At 39.1% G+C, this 13,963-nt stretch overlaps 1 protein-coding gene across 8 annotated transcripts in view; it reads right to left on the bottom strand.

The window, feature by feature from the left end:
- POC1B (POC1 centriolar protein B) overlaps nucleotides 1–13,963 on the bottom strand; it is a 142,954-nt gene that overhangs the window by 7,970 nt on the left and 121,021 nt on the right. The window lies entirely within an intron of this gene.

The following is a 13,963-nucleotide window of genomic DNA, read 5'->3' as shown; positions in this document are numbered from 1 at the left end:
AACCAAATCCAAAACAATTAACAAAATGGCAATAAATACATATAATTACCTTAAACATAAAGGAATTTAAGGTTCAAATCAAAAGACACAGACTGGCTGAACAGATACAAAAACAAGACCCGTATATATGCTGTCTACAAGAGACCCACTTCAGATCTAGGGACACATACAGACTGAAAGTGAGCAAATGGAAAAAGGTATTCCATGCAAATGTAAATCAAAAGAAAGCTGGAGTAGCAATACTCATATCAGAAGAAACAGACTTTAAAATAAAGACTGTTACAAGAGACAAGGGCAGTACATGATGATCAAGGGATCAATCTGAGAAGAAGGTATAACAATTGAAATATATATGCACCCAACATAGGAGCATCTCAATATATAAGGCAAACACTAACAGCCATAAAAAGAGAAACTGACAGTAACACAATAATGGGGGTGGGGTGGGTCTTTAACACCCCACTTACATCAATGGACAGATCCAGACAGATCAATAGGGAAACACAGGCCTTAAATGACATGTTAGACCAGATAGACTTAATTGATATTTATAGTGCATTCCATTCAAAAGCAGCAGAATAGACATTCTTCTCAAGTGCACATGGAACATTCTCCAGGATAGATTACATGCTGGGCCACAAAGCAAACCTTGGTATATTTAAGAAAATGGAAGTCATATCAAGGATCTTTTTTGACCACAACGCTATGAGATTAGAAATCAACTACAAGGAAAAAAACTAAAAAACACAAACAGGTGGAGGCTAAACAATATGCTACTAAACAACCAATGGATCACTGAGGAAATCAATAAATACCTAAAGACAAATGAAAACGAAAGCATGATGTTCCAAAACCTGTGGGATGCAGCAAAAGCAGAGAAATTTACAGTGATACAGTCTTACCTCAGGAAACAAGAAGAATCTCAAATAAACCTAATCTTACACCTAAAGCAACTAGAGAAAGAACAACAGACAAAACCCAAAGTTAGTACAAGGAAAGAAATAAAGATCAGAGGAGAAATAAAACAATAGAGACAAAGAAAACAACAGAAAAGATCAATGAAACTAAAAGCTGGTTCTTTGAAAAGATAAATAAAATTGATAAACCTTCAGCCAGACTCATAAGGAAAAAAAAGGAGACCTCAAATCAATAAAATTCGAAATGAAAAAGAAGTTACAACAGACACCACAGAAATACAAAGGATCATAAGAGACTACTACAAGCAACTCTATACCAATAAAGTGGGCAACCTAGAAGAAATGGAAAAATCCTTGGGTATAATATTCTAAGACTGAACCAGAAAGAAATAGAAAATATAAACAGACCAATCACAAGTACTGAAATTGAAACTGTGATTAAAAATCTTCCAACAAAGAAAAGTCCAGAATCAGATGGCTTCACAGGTGAATTCTATCAAACATTTAGAGAAGAATTAATACCTGTCTTTCTGAAACTATTCTAAAAAACTGAACAGTATAGAGGTTCCTTAAAAAACTAAAAACAGGGCTTCCCTGGTGGTGCAGTGGTTGAGAGTCCGCCTGCCAATGCAGGGGACATGGGTTCATGCCCCGGTCCAGGAAGATCCCACATGCAGAGCAGCTGGGCCCATGAGCCATGGCCGCTGAACCTGCACGTCTGGAGCCTGTGCTCCGCAACGGGAGAGGCCACAACAGTGAGAGGCCCGCTTACCGCAAAACAAACAAACAAAACAACTAAAAACAGAACTGCCATATGACCCAGCAATCCCACTCCTGGGCATATACCCTGAGAAAACCATAACTCAGAAAGAGTCATGCACCCCAATGTTCATTGCAGCACTATTTACAATAGCCAGGACACAGAAGCAACCTAAATGCCCGTTGACAGATGAATGGGTAAAGAAGATGTGGTACAGAAGATGTGGTACATATATACAATGAGATATTACTCAGACATAAAAAAGAATGAAATAATGCTATTTGCAGCAACATGGATGTACCTAAAGATTATCATACTAAGTGAAGTAAGTCAGACAGAGAAGGGTAAATATATGATATCACTTATATGTGGAATCTGAAAGGATGATACAAATGAACTTAATTACAAAAGAGAAACAGACTCACAGACTTTGAAGACAAACTTATGGTTACCAAAGGGGACAGGTCAGGGGGAGGGATAAATTAGGAGTTTTGGATTAACATCTACACACTACTATATATAAAATAGATAATCAACAAGGACCTACTTATAGCACAGGGAATTCTACTCAATATTCTGTAAAAACGTATATGGGAAAAGAATCTGAAAAAGAATGGAGATATATATATATATATGTGTGTGTGTGTGTGTGTGTATATATATATATATGTATAGCTGAATCACTTTGCTGTACACCTGAAACTAACACAACATTGTAAATCAATTATACCCCAATATAAAATAAAAAACTATTACTTTAAAAAATGAAAATAATAAGCGTTGGTGGAGAAATTGGAACCCTCGTGCATTGCTGTGGGAATATAAAATGGTCACCTGATGTGGAAAACAGTTTGGCTATTCCTCAAAAGGTTACAACACAGAATTAGCATACAATCTAGCAATTCCACTCCTGAGTATATATCCACAAGAACTGAAAGCAAGGACTTGAACAGATACTTGTACACCAATATTCATAGTGGCATTAGTCACAATAGTCAAAAGATAAAAACAACCCAGTACCAATCAACAAATAAATGTATAAACAAAATGTGGTACACACATACAATTGAATATTATTTAACCATAAAAATAAATAGAATTCTACTACATGCTACAACATGGATGAACCTTGAAAACATACTAAGTGAAAACAAACAAGACACAAAAGAAAATACCATATGATTCCATTAGTATGAGGTACCTGGAATAGGCAAATTCAGAGAGAGTATAGGTTACCACGAGCTGGAGGGGAGAAGAAACATGGAGCTTATGTACCCATTGCTTAATGAGGACAGAGTTTCTGTTTGAAATGATGACAAAGATCTCAAAATAGTGGTGATGGGTACATAACATCGTGAATACTTAACGCCAGGGAACTGTACACTTAAAAATGGTTAAAATGGTCAATTTTACAATTGTATATTTTACCACAATAAAACAAATAAGCCCTCCGAACATATAGCAATAAAAATGTAAAAATAAAATTAAGAAAACAACTCAGTCTTCATGAGCATCAAAAAGAATAAAATGTTTAGGAATAAATTTAACAAAAACAGTGCAAGGCTTATATACCAAAAACTACAAATAAACCATCAATGAAAGAAATTAAAGACCTAAATAAATGAAAAGACATTCCATACCCCATGTTCATGGAACGTAAGACTTAATACTGTTAAGATGGCAATATTCCCCAAATTGATATATACAGGTTCAATACAATCCCCATCAAAATCCCAGCTGCCTGTTTAAAAGAAATTGACATGCTGGTCTTAAAAGGCATATAGAAATGCAAGGAACCCAGAATAGCCAAAAGAATATTGAAGGACACAGTTCAAGACTCACATTTCCCAGTTTCAAAATTCACTACAAAACTACAGTAATCAAGACAGCATGGGACTGGTATAAGGACAGACATATAGATCAATGGAATAGATAGACCTTTCCATATACGGTCAATTGATTTTTGACAAGGTTGCCAAGATAATTTAATGGAAAATAATAGTCTTTTTCAAGAAACTGTGCTGGAAAAACTATATTTTTAAATTCAAAAGAATGGATTTGGGCCCCTACCTCACACCATGTACAGAATTAACTCAAAATGGATCATAAAGTTAACTACAGGAGCTAAAACAATACAAATCTTAGAAGACAACATAGGAGTAAATTTTCCTCACCTTGGATTAGACTGAAGCTTCTTAGATACAATACCAAACTAACAAATGACAAAATAAATAACAAATTGGACTTTATCAAAACATAAAAACTTTTGTGCTTCAAAAGACAACAAGAGGGACTTCCCAGTGGTCCAGTGACTAAGACTCCATGCTCCCAATGCAGGGGGCCCGGGTTCGATCCCTGGTCAGGCGGCTATATACCACGTGCCGTAACTAAGAGTTTGCATGCCACAATGAAGACCCTGCACGCAGCAAAGAAGATCTTGCATGTCTCAACTAAGACCCGGCGCAGCCAAATAAATAAATATTTTTTTAAAGTAGGTAACAAAGTGGGAACAAATCTCGCAGAATTGGGGAAAATATTTGCAAATCATGTATTTGATAAGAGACTTGTATGAGAACATATAAAGGATTCTTACAACTCAACAATAAAAAGACAACCCAGGGGCTTCCCTGGTGGCGCAGTGGTTGAGAGTCCACCTGCCAATGCAGGGGACACGGGTTCGTGCCCTGGTCCGGGAAGATCCCACATGCCACGGACTGGCTAGGCCCGTGAGCCATGGCCGCTGAGCCTGCGCGTCCGGAGCCTGTGCTCCGCAACGGGAGAGGCCACAACAGTGAGAGGCCCGTGTACCTCAAAAAAAAAACCAAAAACAAAAAAAACCCAATTAAAAATGATCAAAGGATTTGAATAGACATTTCTCTAAAGAAGATGATACACAAATGGCCAATAAGCACATAAAAAGGTGCTCAGTATCATTAGTTATCAGGGAAATGCAAATCAAACCCACAATGAGATACCAATTCATACCCATTAGGATGACTAAAATAAAAAAGAAAGAATATAACAAGTGTTGAAGATGTAGAGAAACTCGAATCCTCATACATTGCTGGTGGGATTGTAAAATGATGCAGTCACTTTGGAAAACAGTTTGGAAAAATTCCTCAAAACATTAAACATTGAATTACTATGACCCAGTGATTCCACTCCTTGGTATATGCCCAAGAGAAATGACACCCTTTACATATATCCACCTAAAACTTGTACATGAATACACAGCAGCATTATTTAGAATAGCCAATAAAATGGAAACAACCTATATACATCAGAATGTTGTGATAATTAATGGAAAAACAAAATGTGGTATTATCCTTACAATGGGTATCAGTTACCCACAAAAAAAGAATGAAGTACTGATACATCCTACAACACGATGAACCTTGGAAACAGTAGGCTGAGTTAAAGAAGCCATACACAAAGGCCACATATTATGTGATTCCATATGTATGAAATAGTCAGAATAGACAAATACAGGAAGACAGACTGAGATTAGTGGTTGCCAGGGGCTGGGAGGAGGAAAGAATGGGCAGAGGTCCGTAATGGGTATGTGGGTGATGAAAATACTCTAAAATTATTTTTGGAGTGATTAAATATTCTAAAATTAGACAGCACTGATGGTTGCACAACTTTGTGAATATTCTAAAAATCATTAAATTGTACTCTTTAAAATGGCAAGTTTTCTAGTATGTGAATTACCTCATTAAAGCTATTTTAAAAACAAAGAATCCAAATATATGCATCACAGAAATCACAGAATTTTTTAAAATTTTAATCAGTTTTTCATTCCTGGTTGTCACTGGCATATAAGAGTTCCAGACAGAAGGTACCTCAAACATGGCAAGTGTACTTCTAATGATGGTGGTGGTGGTGGTGATGATGATGGTGACAATCAGCAAGTACAGAGCTTACTGTGTACTTGCATTGTTTCAAGCGCTTTACACATGTTAACTGGTTTAATCTTCACAATAACCCGATCAGGTATGTTCTGTTCTACTATTATTCTCATTTTTCAAACTAGGAAACAGAGATACAGAGAGACTAAATAACTCGCCCAAGCTCACACAGGTAGGAAAGGTCTATGAAACATAACCAAGCATAGATCTAAGAGATGCCAAAGCACTCTGGGTATTGTAACCTTGGGATCAAAGCCACTGTTCTCCATGATCTTCCCAACCATTTTTAGGAAGATGAAAACTTTCAAATTTCCCTCTGTCATAATCTTACTAATTCATCATCTGTTGAAAATAATAAAAACAAACTCAAAATCTACCACCCCCAGTTCAAACTTATTTTAAAATATGCAGAAAACATCTCATTACTCCTACCCAGCTGAGTGTATCTGCTCAGGTTCTTTTTGTTTGTTCACTTAACAGATACTTCTGGAGCCTCGCTCTGTGTGAGGCGCAGTTCTCAATGGTGAGAACCCAGCAGTGGGTGGCAGGCCCCAAGACTCTGCTCTCCTAAAGCTTATGTTCTGGTACCTTCAGTCATTTGGTACCTTATCTTTTCTACTTTTGTTCTGTTGCATACCAGCCTATGTTTATCTCCAAAACCATCCTGGTCTCTGAGCAGTTATGCTCTGTACCCCCAGTTTTCCACCTTTGTGATATACCTGACGATATTAGGGTCTGAACCTAAAATACCTGAATGAAAATGACTTTTTGGGGCAGAAAGCACTCATTAAAATCCACACCCCCCAAAGAATCCTATTACTAATGCTCTGAATTACTTAACTCTGTGTGATGAAGAAAATCTAAAACTGTCCTTGAAATGTTCAGAAGCAAAACTAGCAATCATAGATCACAGAACAAGTTCACATAAAGGATTTTTAATGCCACTCATTAGCTGGGCCCAGAAGCACCTATGACCTACTTATTCATGTCCTGAGCTAAGGGAACTTAGAAAACAACCTACAGCACTTATCTACCGGGGTCCCCAGCTATTGGCTGGTGGCAAACAATGAAATGAAAGCAGTGTAAAAGTGAGTATGGAATATCTGAAGAATTCACCAAGAAGTCCTGTCTCACAATCACAGTCTGCATTCCTGGTCCTAGGCAGCCACCTCTGACTGGGGACATTGTATGGATGGCCATGCACAGCCATCCTCACCTTAAATAATTCCTGCTCAAAAGACAGACTTTTTTTTTTTTTTTTTAACACTGCTTCTGCTGTGCCTTCTCTGCCCTCCTAGCATGACTGAATCTTTTTTGATCTCCAAATTTCAGCTTAATTGTCACATCTTCAGAAAAGTAGTCCCTGACCACCCTAATGAAGGTGGTCTGTCTACTGGCTACCATGGCCTCCTGATTCTTCCGTAACTGATCAGAGTTGTCTTTTCCTTCTCTATTGTCTGTCTCCCTCACTAGACTGTGCTATGCCTACTCTTCTGACCACTGTACCCCCTGGATTTAGCAGAAACATAAATATTTTTGAATATGTTAACCACTCACATGCAGAGTTTATCACCGTTCTCACAGATGGAAACCAAACTCTCTATGACCAGGACAGTCTTTTTTACACGGATCACAACATACCTAAGTATGTACACACATGGTCGCAAATATAACTAATTATAGTAGCAGCTCTGGCCCTTCGTGGGAAAAGCCTCAATCTAATTAACAAATTGGTCATCGAACCCTGGGGGATTCCAGTCAGGGTGGTTAGTGAAAAAGGGCAGTAGGAGATGGGCAAAGAAAGATTTAAGGCCGTAGACAGTCTAGGCAGAAAAAGATCCCAATAACCTTAACAATAGTTTTCTTGTTTGGGACCCCCCCCCCAAAAAAATATATATATATATACTATCATATGACACATAAAAATGAATAGAAAAGGGAAAAGGGTATGGGCAGAGAGACAAAAAAAGTACGAGATCTCCATCCCACATTAGCCAACTGACAGATCTGTTCTCTGGTCTCTCAAAGCTATTTGGACCTAGATATGAGCAGATTCTTTCCCACCGACCAAGCCTGCCTTTGCTTCCTGTTTGTACAGGAAAAGAACAAGATGCACAGCTTGGGGAAGTTTCAATGCTCTCATTCATAAAATTTTAAAAAAAATGAAAAGGGAAAAAAATATATTTAAGATTCTGGGTTATTAAAAGTCTAGCAAATGAGGCTGCAGTACCTGCTTGCTCCCAGTACACTGAGGTCCTCTCCTACTTCAGAGTTGCTAATATTCATTTTTTGGGTGAATGCTTACTGAACACTGACATCATACTAAGCATTTACCAATGTTAAATGTGAGTATAATGTGATACCAGCAATCAAGGAGGAGTCTCTATTATGGGGAGAGAATTAAGACAGAGCAAGGCTCGGATCCCCTGCAGTGCCTGGCATATACCGGCAGTGAATAAGCAAGAAACACAAGCAAATGACTGTAAGAACAGAACAAATGCTTTGGAAGTCCATAAAAGGAAGAAATCACGCATGTTCCCTTACCTCTTACTTTCTTTGCAGACACTTGAAGTACAGCAGGGTAACAATAACATTCATTGATTGATTCAGCAAATGAAGGCCTCCTATACTTAGGCATAAAGCTACAGCAAAGAACAAATCAGATATGGTACCTTCCTTCAGGAGCTTACAGTTCTCCAGGGAAGCAATTCCTTCAAATGGATGGCAGGGCAGTTACCACGCTTAAGTTCTCCTTGGATAAACTCATGGTTGCCATCTCAAAGACGGGAAATACAGCCTCACCAAGTGCACAGAATGAATGTGTGTGGCTAAGAAATCCTTCTCTCTACAGGTTAAAAGTCTCCACTTTCCCTCTGAACATACAAAATAGAGTAAAAAATACAGAGTTGACTGATGCAAACTACTTTGATAGTCCTGAGAGCTATATATAAAACCTGTCACATTCTGGGGACAAACGACTCTTAACAGGTTGTTTAAATGCCATGATTAATTTTAATGCATAAAGTTTCATTTGTCACATTAGAGAATGAATTCTTTTAATGCATCAACAGAAAGTGAAAATTGTGGCATTTGCAAGTAAATTTTTATTGGGAAGTTAACCAACAATGTAATCAAGGTCTACACATTTCAACTACTACTATTTATATCATTAACAATGAAACATTCAAGATACTGTGGTGCCCAATTACATACGGAAGTTCATGCATTATATTTATTCTCTTTCTTCCTCGCCTCTTCTCTCCCCCTCCTACTACCCTTCCTTCTTACCCACTCAACTGTCTGGGCTGGCAAGTCAGAACTAATCACTGGCACCACTTCACTCTCGAGGCGGCAAAAGACCTGTACTCTGAAAACTACAAGACGCGGATGAAAGAAATCAAAGATGACACAGACAGATGGAAAGATATACCACGTTCTTGGACTGGAAGAATCAATATTGTCAAAATGACTATACTACCCAAGGTAATCTATAGAGTCAGTGCAATCCCTATCAAATTACCAATGGCATTATTCACAGAACTAGAACAAACAATTTTTAAATTTGTGTGCAACACAAAAGACCCAGAATAGACAAAACAATCTTGAGAAAGAAAAACAGAGCTGGAGGAATAATGCTCCCTGACGTCAGTCTATACACAAAGCTACAGTCATCAAAACACTATGGTACTGGCACAAAAACAGAAATATAGATGAACGGAACAGGATAGAAAGCCCAGAAATAAACCCACGCACTTATGGTCAATTAACCTACAACAAAGGAGGCAAGAATATACAATGAAGAAAAGACAGTCTCTTCAATAAGTGGTGCTGAGAAAACTGGACAGCTACATGTAAAGGAGTGAAATTAGAACATTCTCTAACACCATACACTCTCATAAGTCTTTGTTGATGCCATTAGTAGAGCATTCATCACTTCTCATTATATTTGTGCTTTCATGTCTAATATTCCCTACCAGGTCATGGGGATTACTCTCGAGGGTAGGAGCCATAACTTGGTCATCTTTCTTCCTCAGGTGCCTAGCATAGTGCATGAGACACATACAGCGCTTAACATTTGTTGAACTGAATTCAACTGACCGTCCTGCATCTGCTGAGCCATCCTCAAAATGTAAATATTAATAATTTGACAGTATTTGGAGAGAACTATTGATATAAACTCAAAGTCAAGCCAGTACGATTCTCTACTAAAAATTACTATCTTAAAGGCCTCCTCAAAGGCACAATGAGGGAGCAATGGAAGCATTTATCACTTAACTGCAAATCACTTCTTGATTTTTATCCCCCAAAAGTGTATTTGATGGTTTCTGGTGAAATAGCATAAGGATCTTCTGACAAGTGTGAACATGCAAAAGGAGGTACTTCACGTGTACAGATAAGCAGTGACCTGAACTGCAGATACATATTTAATAAATGGGTTAAAATAAGTCAGTTTGGGCTTATACTTAACATTTCTAGTTTTGATTTAATTCTGTAAGTAGAGAACAAAACAGACCAAAGTCAGCAAAGTCTATCCCAAAGTGGTCTTGATCCCTCTAGCTAAAGTGAGTTTCCCATCACTGAAGGTTCTAAAGTAGACTAGGGATGATCACTTATCAGGGATATTGTGAGAAGTATACAAACATCGGATCAGGAAATGCAAACTGAATGCCCTTTAAAAGTCTGTTCCATTCCTGACATTCTGAGATTTTTTTTTTTTTCTCTGCGGTACGCGGGCCTCTCCCTGCCGTGGCCTCTCCCGCTGCGGAGCATAGGCTCCGGACGCGCAGGCTCAGCGGCCATGGCTCATGGGCCCAGCCGCTCCGCGGCATGTGGGATCTTCCCGGACCGGGGCACGAACCCGCGTCCCCTGCATCGGCAGGCGGACTCTCAACCACTGCGCCACCAGGGAAGCCCCTGAGATTTTTTAAATCACTACACACACACACACACACTCTTATAAAATGCCTGCCTGAAACAGACTAGGATAACAAAAAATACCTTTTGCCTGGACAAAAATAACAGCAATTTCAAAGAAAGAATGGGTCATTTATCTTCAACAATAACAATTAGGGATTAGAAACTCCAATAATCTTTATATGGGATATAAAACAATGAAGACATACCATTTATTCAAACAAAATTGTTTTTACTTAGCACCTACGTGCCAGGAAAATTCTAGGTGCCAGAGATATAGGAGTATATTAGTTTCCTACCACTGCTGTAACAAATTACCACAAGTTTAGTGGCTTAAACCAACACAAATTTACTTACTATCTTGAAGTTCTGAAGGTCCAAATAGATCTTATGGGGCTAAAATCAAGGTGTCAGCAGAGCTGTGTTCCTTCTGGAGGCTCTACGGGAGAATCTGTCCTGGCCTCTTCCAGCTCCTGAGGCTGCCTACATTCATGGCTCTAGGCTGCATCACTCCAATCTCTACTCCTCTGATTCCTATGGCTCCCTCTTCCCCTGTAAGGACCATTGTGACTGTATTGGACCATAATCTAGGATAATCTCCCCATCTCAAGATCCTTAACTTAATCACATTTGCAAAGCCCCTCTGCTGTGTAAAGAAACATATTCACAGATTCTGGGGATGAGAACTTGGACATCTTTACGGACCACTGCTCTGCCTAACACAAGAAATGATTACACAAAAGAGACCCTGTTGGGCTTCCCTGGTGGTGCAGTGGTTGAGAGTCCGCCTGCCGATGCAGGGGACACGGGTTCGTGCCCCGGTCCGGGAAGATCCCACATGCCGCGGAGCGGCTGGGCCCGTGAGTGAGCCATGGCCGCTGAGCCTGCGCGTCCGGAGCCTGTGCTCCACAACGGGAGAGGCCACAACAGTGAGAGGCCCGCGTACCGCAAAAGAAAAAAAAAAAAAAAAAAAAAAAAGAGACCCTGTTGACATGGGGTTATATTCCAGTGAATAAATATATAGATATGTGATGTAATGTCAGGTAGTAACAATGGTTATGAAGAAAAATAAAGCTGGGCAACGTGTTACATTATGATTTAGCTCCACTGATGATGCATTTTTAAATTGGGGGCATGTTAAGTTTGAGATGCCTATGAGCCCTCCAAGGGGAAGAATCATGAATACAATTGGAAATGTATGATTCTAGATTTCTGTGGAGAGGTTGGGGCTGAAGATATAAATTTGGGAGTTATCGGAATATATATACATATATTTACCAGTTTTTATAAAGGATACAAATGAACAGCCAGGTGAAGAGGTACATAAGGCAAGGTCTGGAAGGGTACCAATTGCGGAAGCTTCTGTTCCCTTGGAGTTGGGGTATTCGGCATATAACTATTTACAGCCATGGCTCTATGATCAAACAAGAGGGAGAAGCCAAACAAGAGAACAGCTGCAAAGACTTTAGAAGGCAGGAAGAGAAGGAGCAGGAAAGGTGACTAACGACCCATGAGGTAGGAGGGGTACTGGACCCGAAGGTAGGTAAGGAAAAAGTTTCAAGGGGAAGGGAGTGATCACTAAGATCAAGTCCTATAGAAAGGCTAATTCGGATGAATACTGGGACCTTGACATGAGTGGAATGGTGGGGACAAAAGCTTAACTGAAGTGGATTCAGAAGAGTAGAAAGTGAAGAAATGAAGACTGAATATATGCCTTTCTTTTGAGGAGTTTTGCTATAAAGGGGAGCAGAGCAATGAGACAGGACTTGGAAATGGATGAGGGGTCAAATGAAGTTTTCCTTTTTAAAGATGGGAAATACATTACAAACGTGGGCTGATGGAAAAGATCGAACAGAAAGAGAGCACTGATGTCACAGGACGGTGAGGAGATAACTACTTGGTAAATGGATTGCTAGGCAGTACTGAGTGCCCCTGGAGCTTTGTATAAATAAATTTAAAGGGAGATCAGTCAGCATGGTAGTCTAGTCGAATTCAGTTGCTTGGGTGTAGGTAGAGAGTCGGCAGAAAAAAATAGATTTAACCAGGCTGAAGTTTTTTGGGGTGAGTACAATGGAGAGAGAAAGGGGCAAGGGTATGGCTACGATGATGGACTATAGAATCTAACCCCATAAAGGCGAGACACACAGACACAGAAGGTGGGCAATGAAAAGGCAGAGGCTCAGTGGACTGGAGGTCCTTCTGGGGTTGATGAATTATCAAAACTGAAGGACTAGAGGAAGTGGTGGCCAGTGCGTGGGAGGTTTTACACTGAGTTTACCGTTAACACAAAGGATTTAGACAGTCACTGAGTTCATCTGACCAAGAGAGGATGGCTGTCTTTCAGAAGTGACTCAGAGTGTTGCTCTGTCTTTGGTTCTTTCCTTGAGATCAAAAGCCAGTGTTAACCAAGAAGTGGATGGATTAATCAGAAAAACAGAATGAAGAGCTATGGAGTCACCCATGTGGGGCTGTCACAGGACCGCAACACAGGCAAGATTCGTTCCCAATTTCTAAAACTCTTAAGAAGAAAAGGCTGTTAATCCTGAAGAAGAAAACCACATCTCTTCTATGTTATATCTGCACAGTGTATTGTATATCCTTGTAGGAACACACCCACCTGATCCAGTCTCATTGATTTAAAAATACTTCTAGGATAAAATCAGAGAATGTCATGTGAAATTTGTGTCTCCCAGACTAAAGTCGCTGAGCGGAGAAAGCCTTCTGTTTATCCCTTGGGAAAAATCATACATCTTTTTCTCAAAGAGAGAGGGCTTTGATTTTTCTTCTTCAAACCAAATTGGACGTTTCATGTTTGTCAGAAGACTTGAAAAACCCCCCCGCCCCAATGCAACTATCAACTAGGAAATCTGAATGATTAATTCAGTGCCCTTGAAAATGACAGCCGAGGCCATAAATCTATCTTTGTCTTTAATCTTTACTGTCATCTCCAGAGAAGCTTATTAATTTTGAAGCCATGAATAGGTAGGATACAGCTAGGACAAATAAAATCTGTACAAAAATTTCCTTTCATGTTTCACTATTTACATGATTAGGCAAACAAACTATGCATCCCTTAAAGGAATATTTGTCTTGTAATGCCTTATGCTGAGTCTAGAACTGTGCACTGCACCAGATAAATTTTAATTAATGATAAAGTACTTACCAGAATTATCTGGGGGAGGTGGAGGGAGACAGCAGGTAGTCAGTGAACTAGAATTAGTACTCTCTCTTCTGAGTTAATATAAAACTAAAAATTCTAATCCCAGTATTCTAGACAAGTAGAATACCAATAAAACTTTCTATAAATTCCAAAGAGAAAACAAGTAGTCATTACATCTTTTGTGAATCCTGCTGTTATACCCCAAAGGCCTACAGAATAAGGGATTCATTCTTATTATCTCTTCCATATAGAATCAACAAGAATATTTTATGCAAGTTGCTGAAATGACAAGGGCAGAAATCAA

This window comes from Stenella coeruleoalba (assembly GCF_951394435.1).
Source record: "Stenella coeruleoalba genome assembly, chromosome: 11".
Lineage (NCBI taxonomy): Eukaryota > Metazoa > Chordata > Mammalia > Artiodactyla > Delphinidae > Stenella > Stenella coeruleoalba.
Note: the sequence above shows the minus strand (reverse complement) of the source record. Positions and strands in the feature narration are given on the sequence as shown.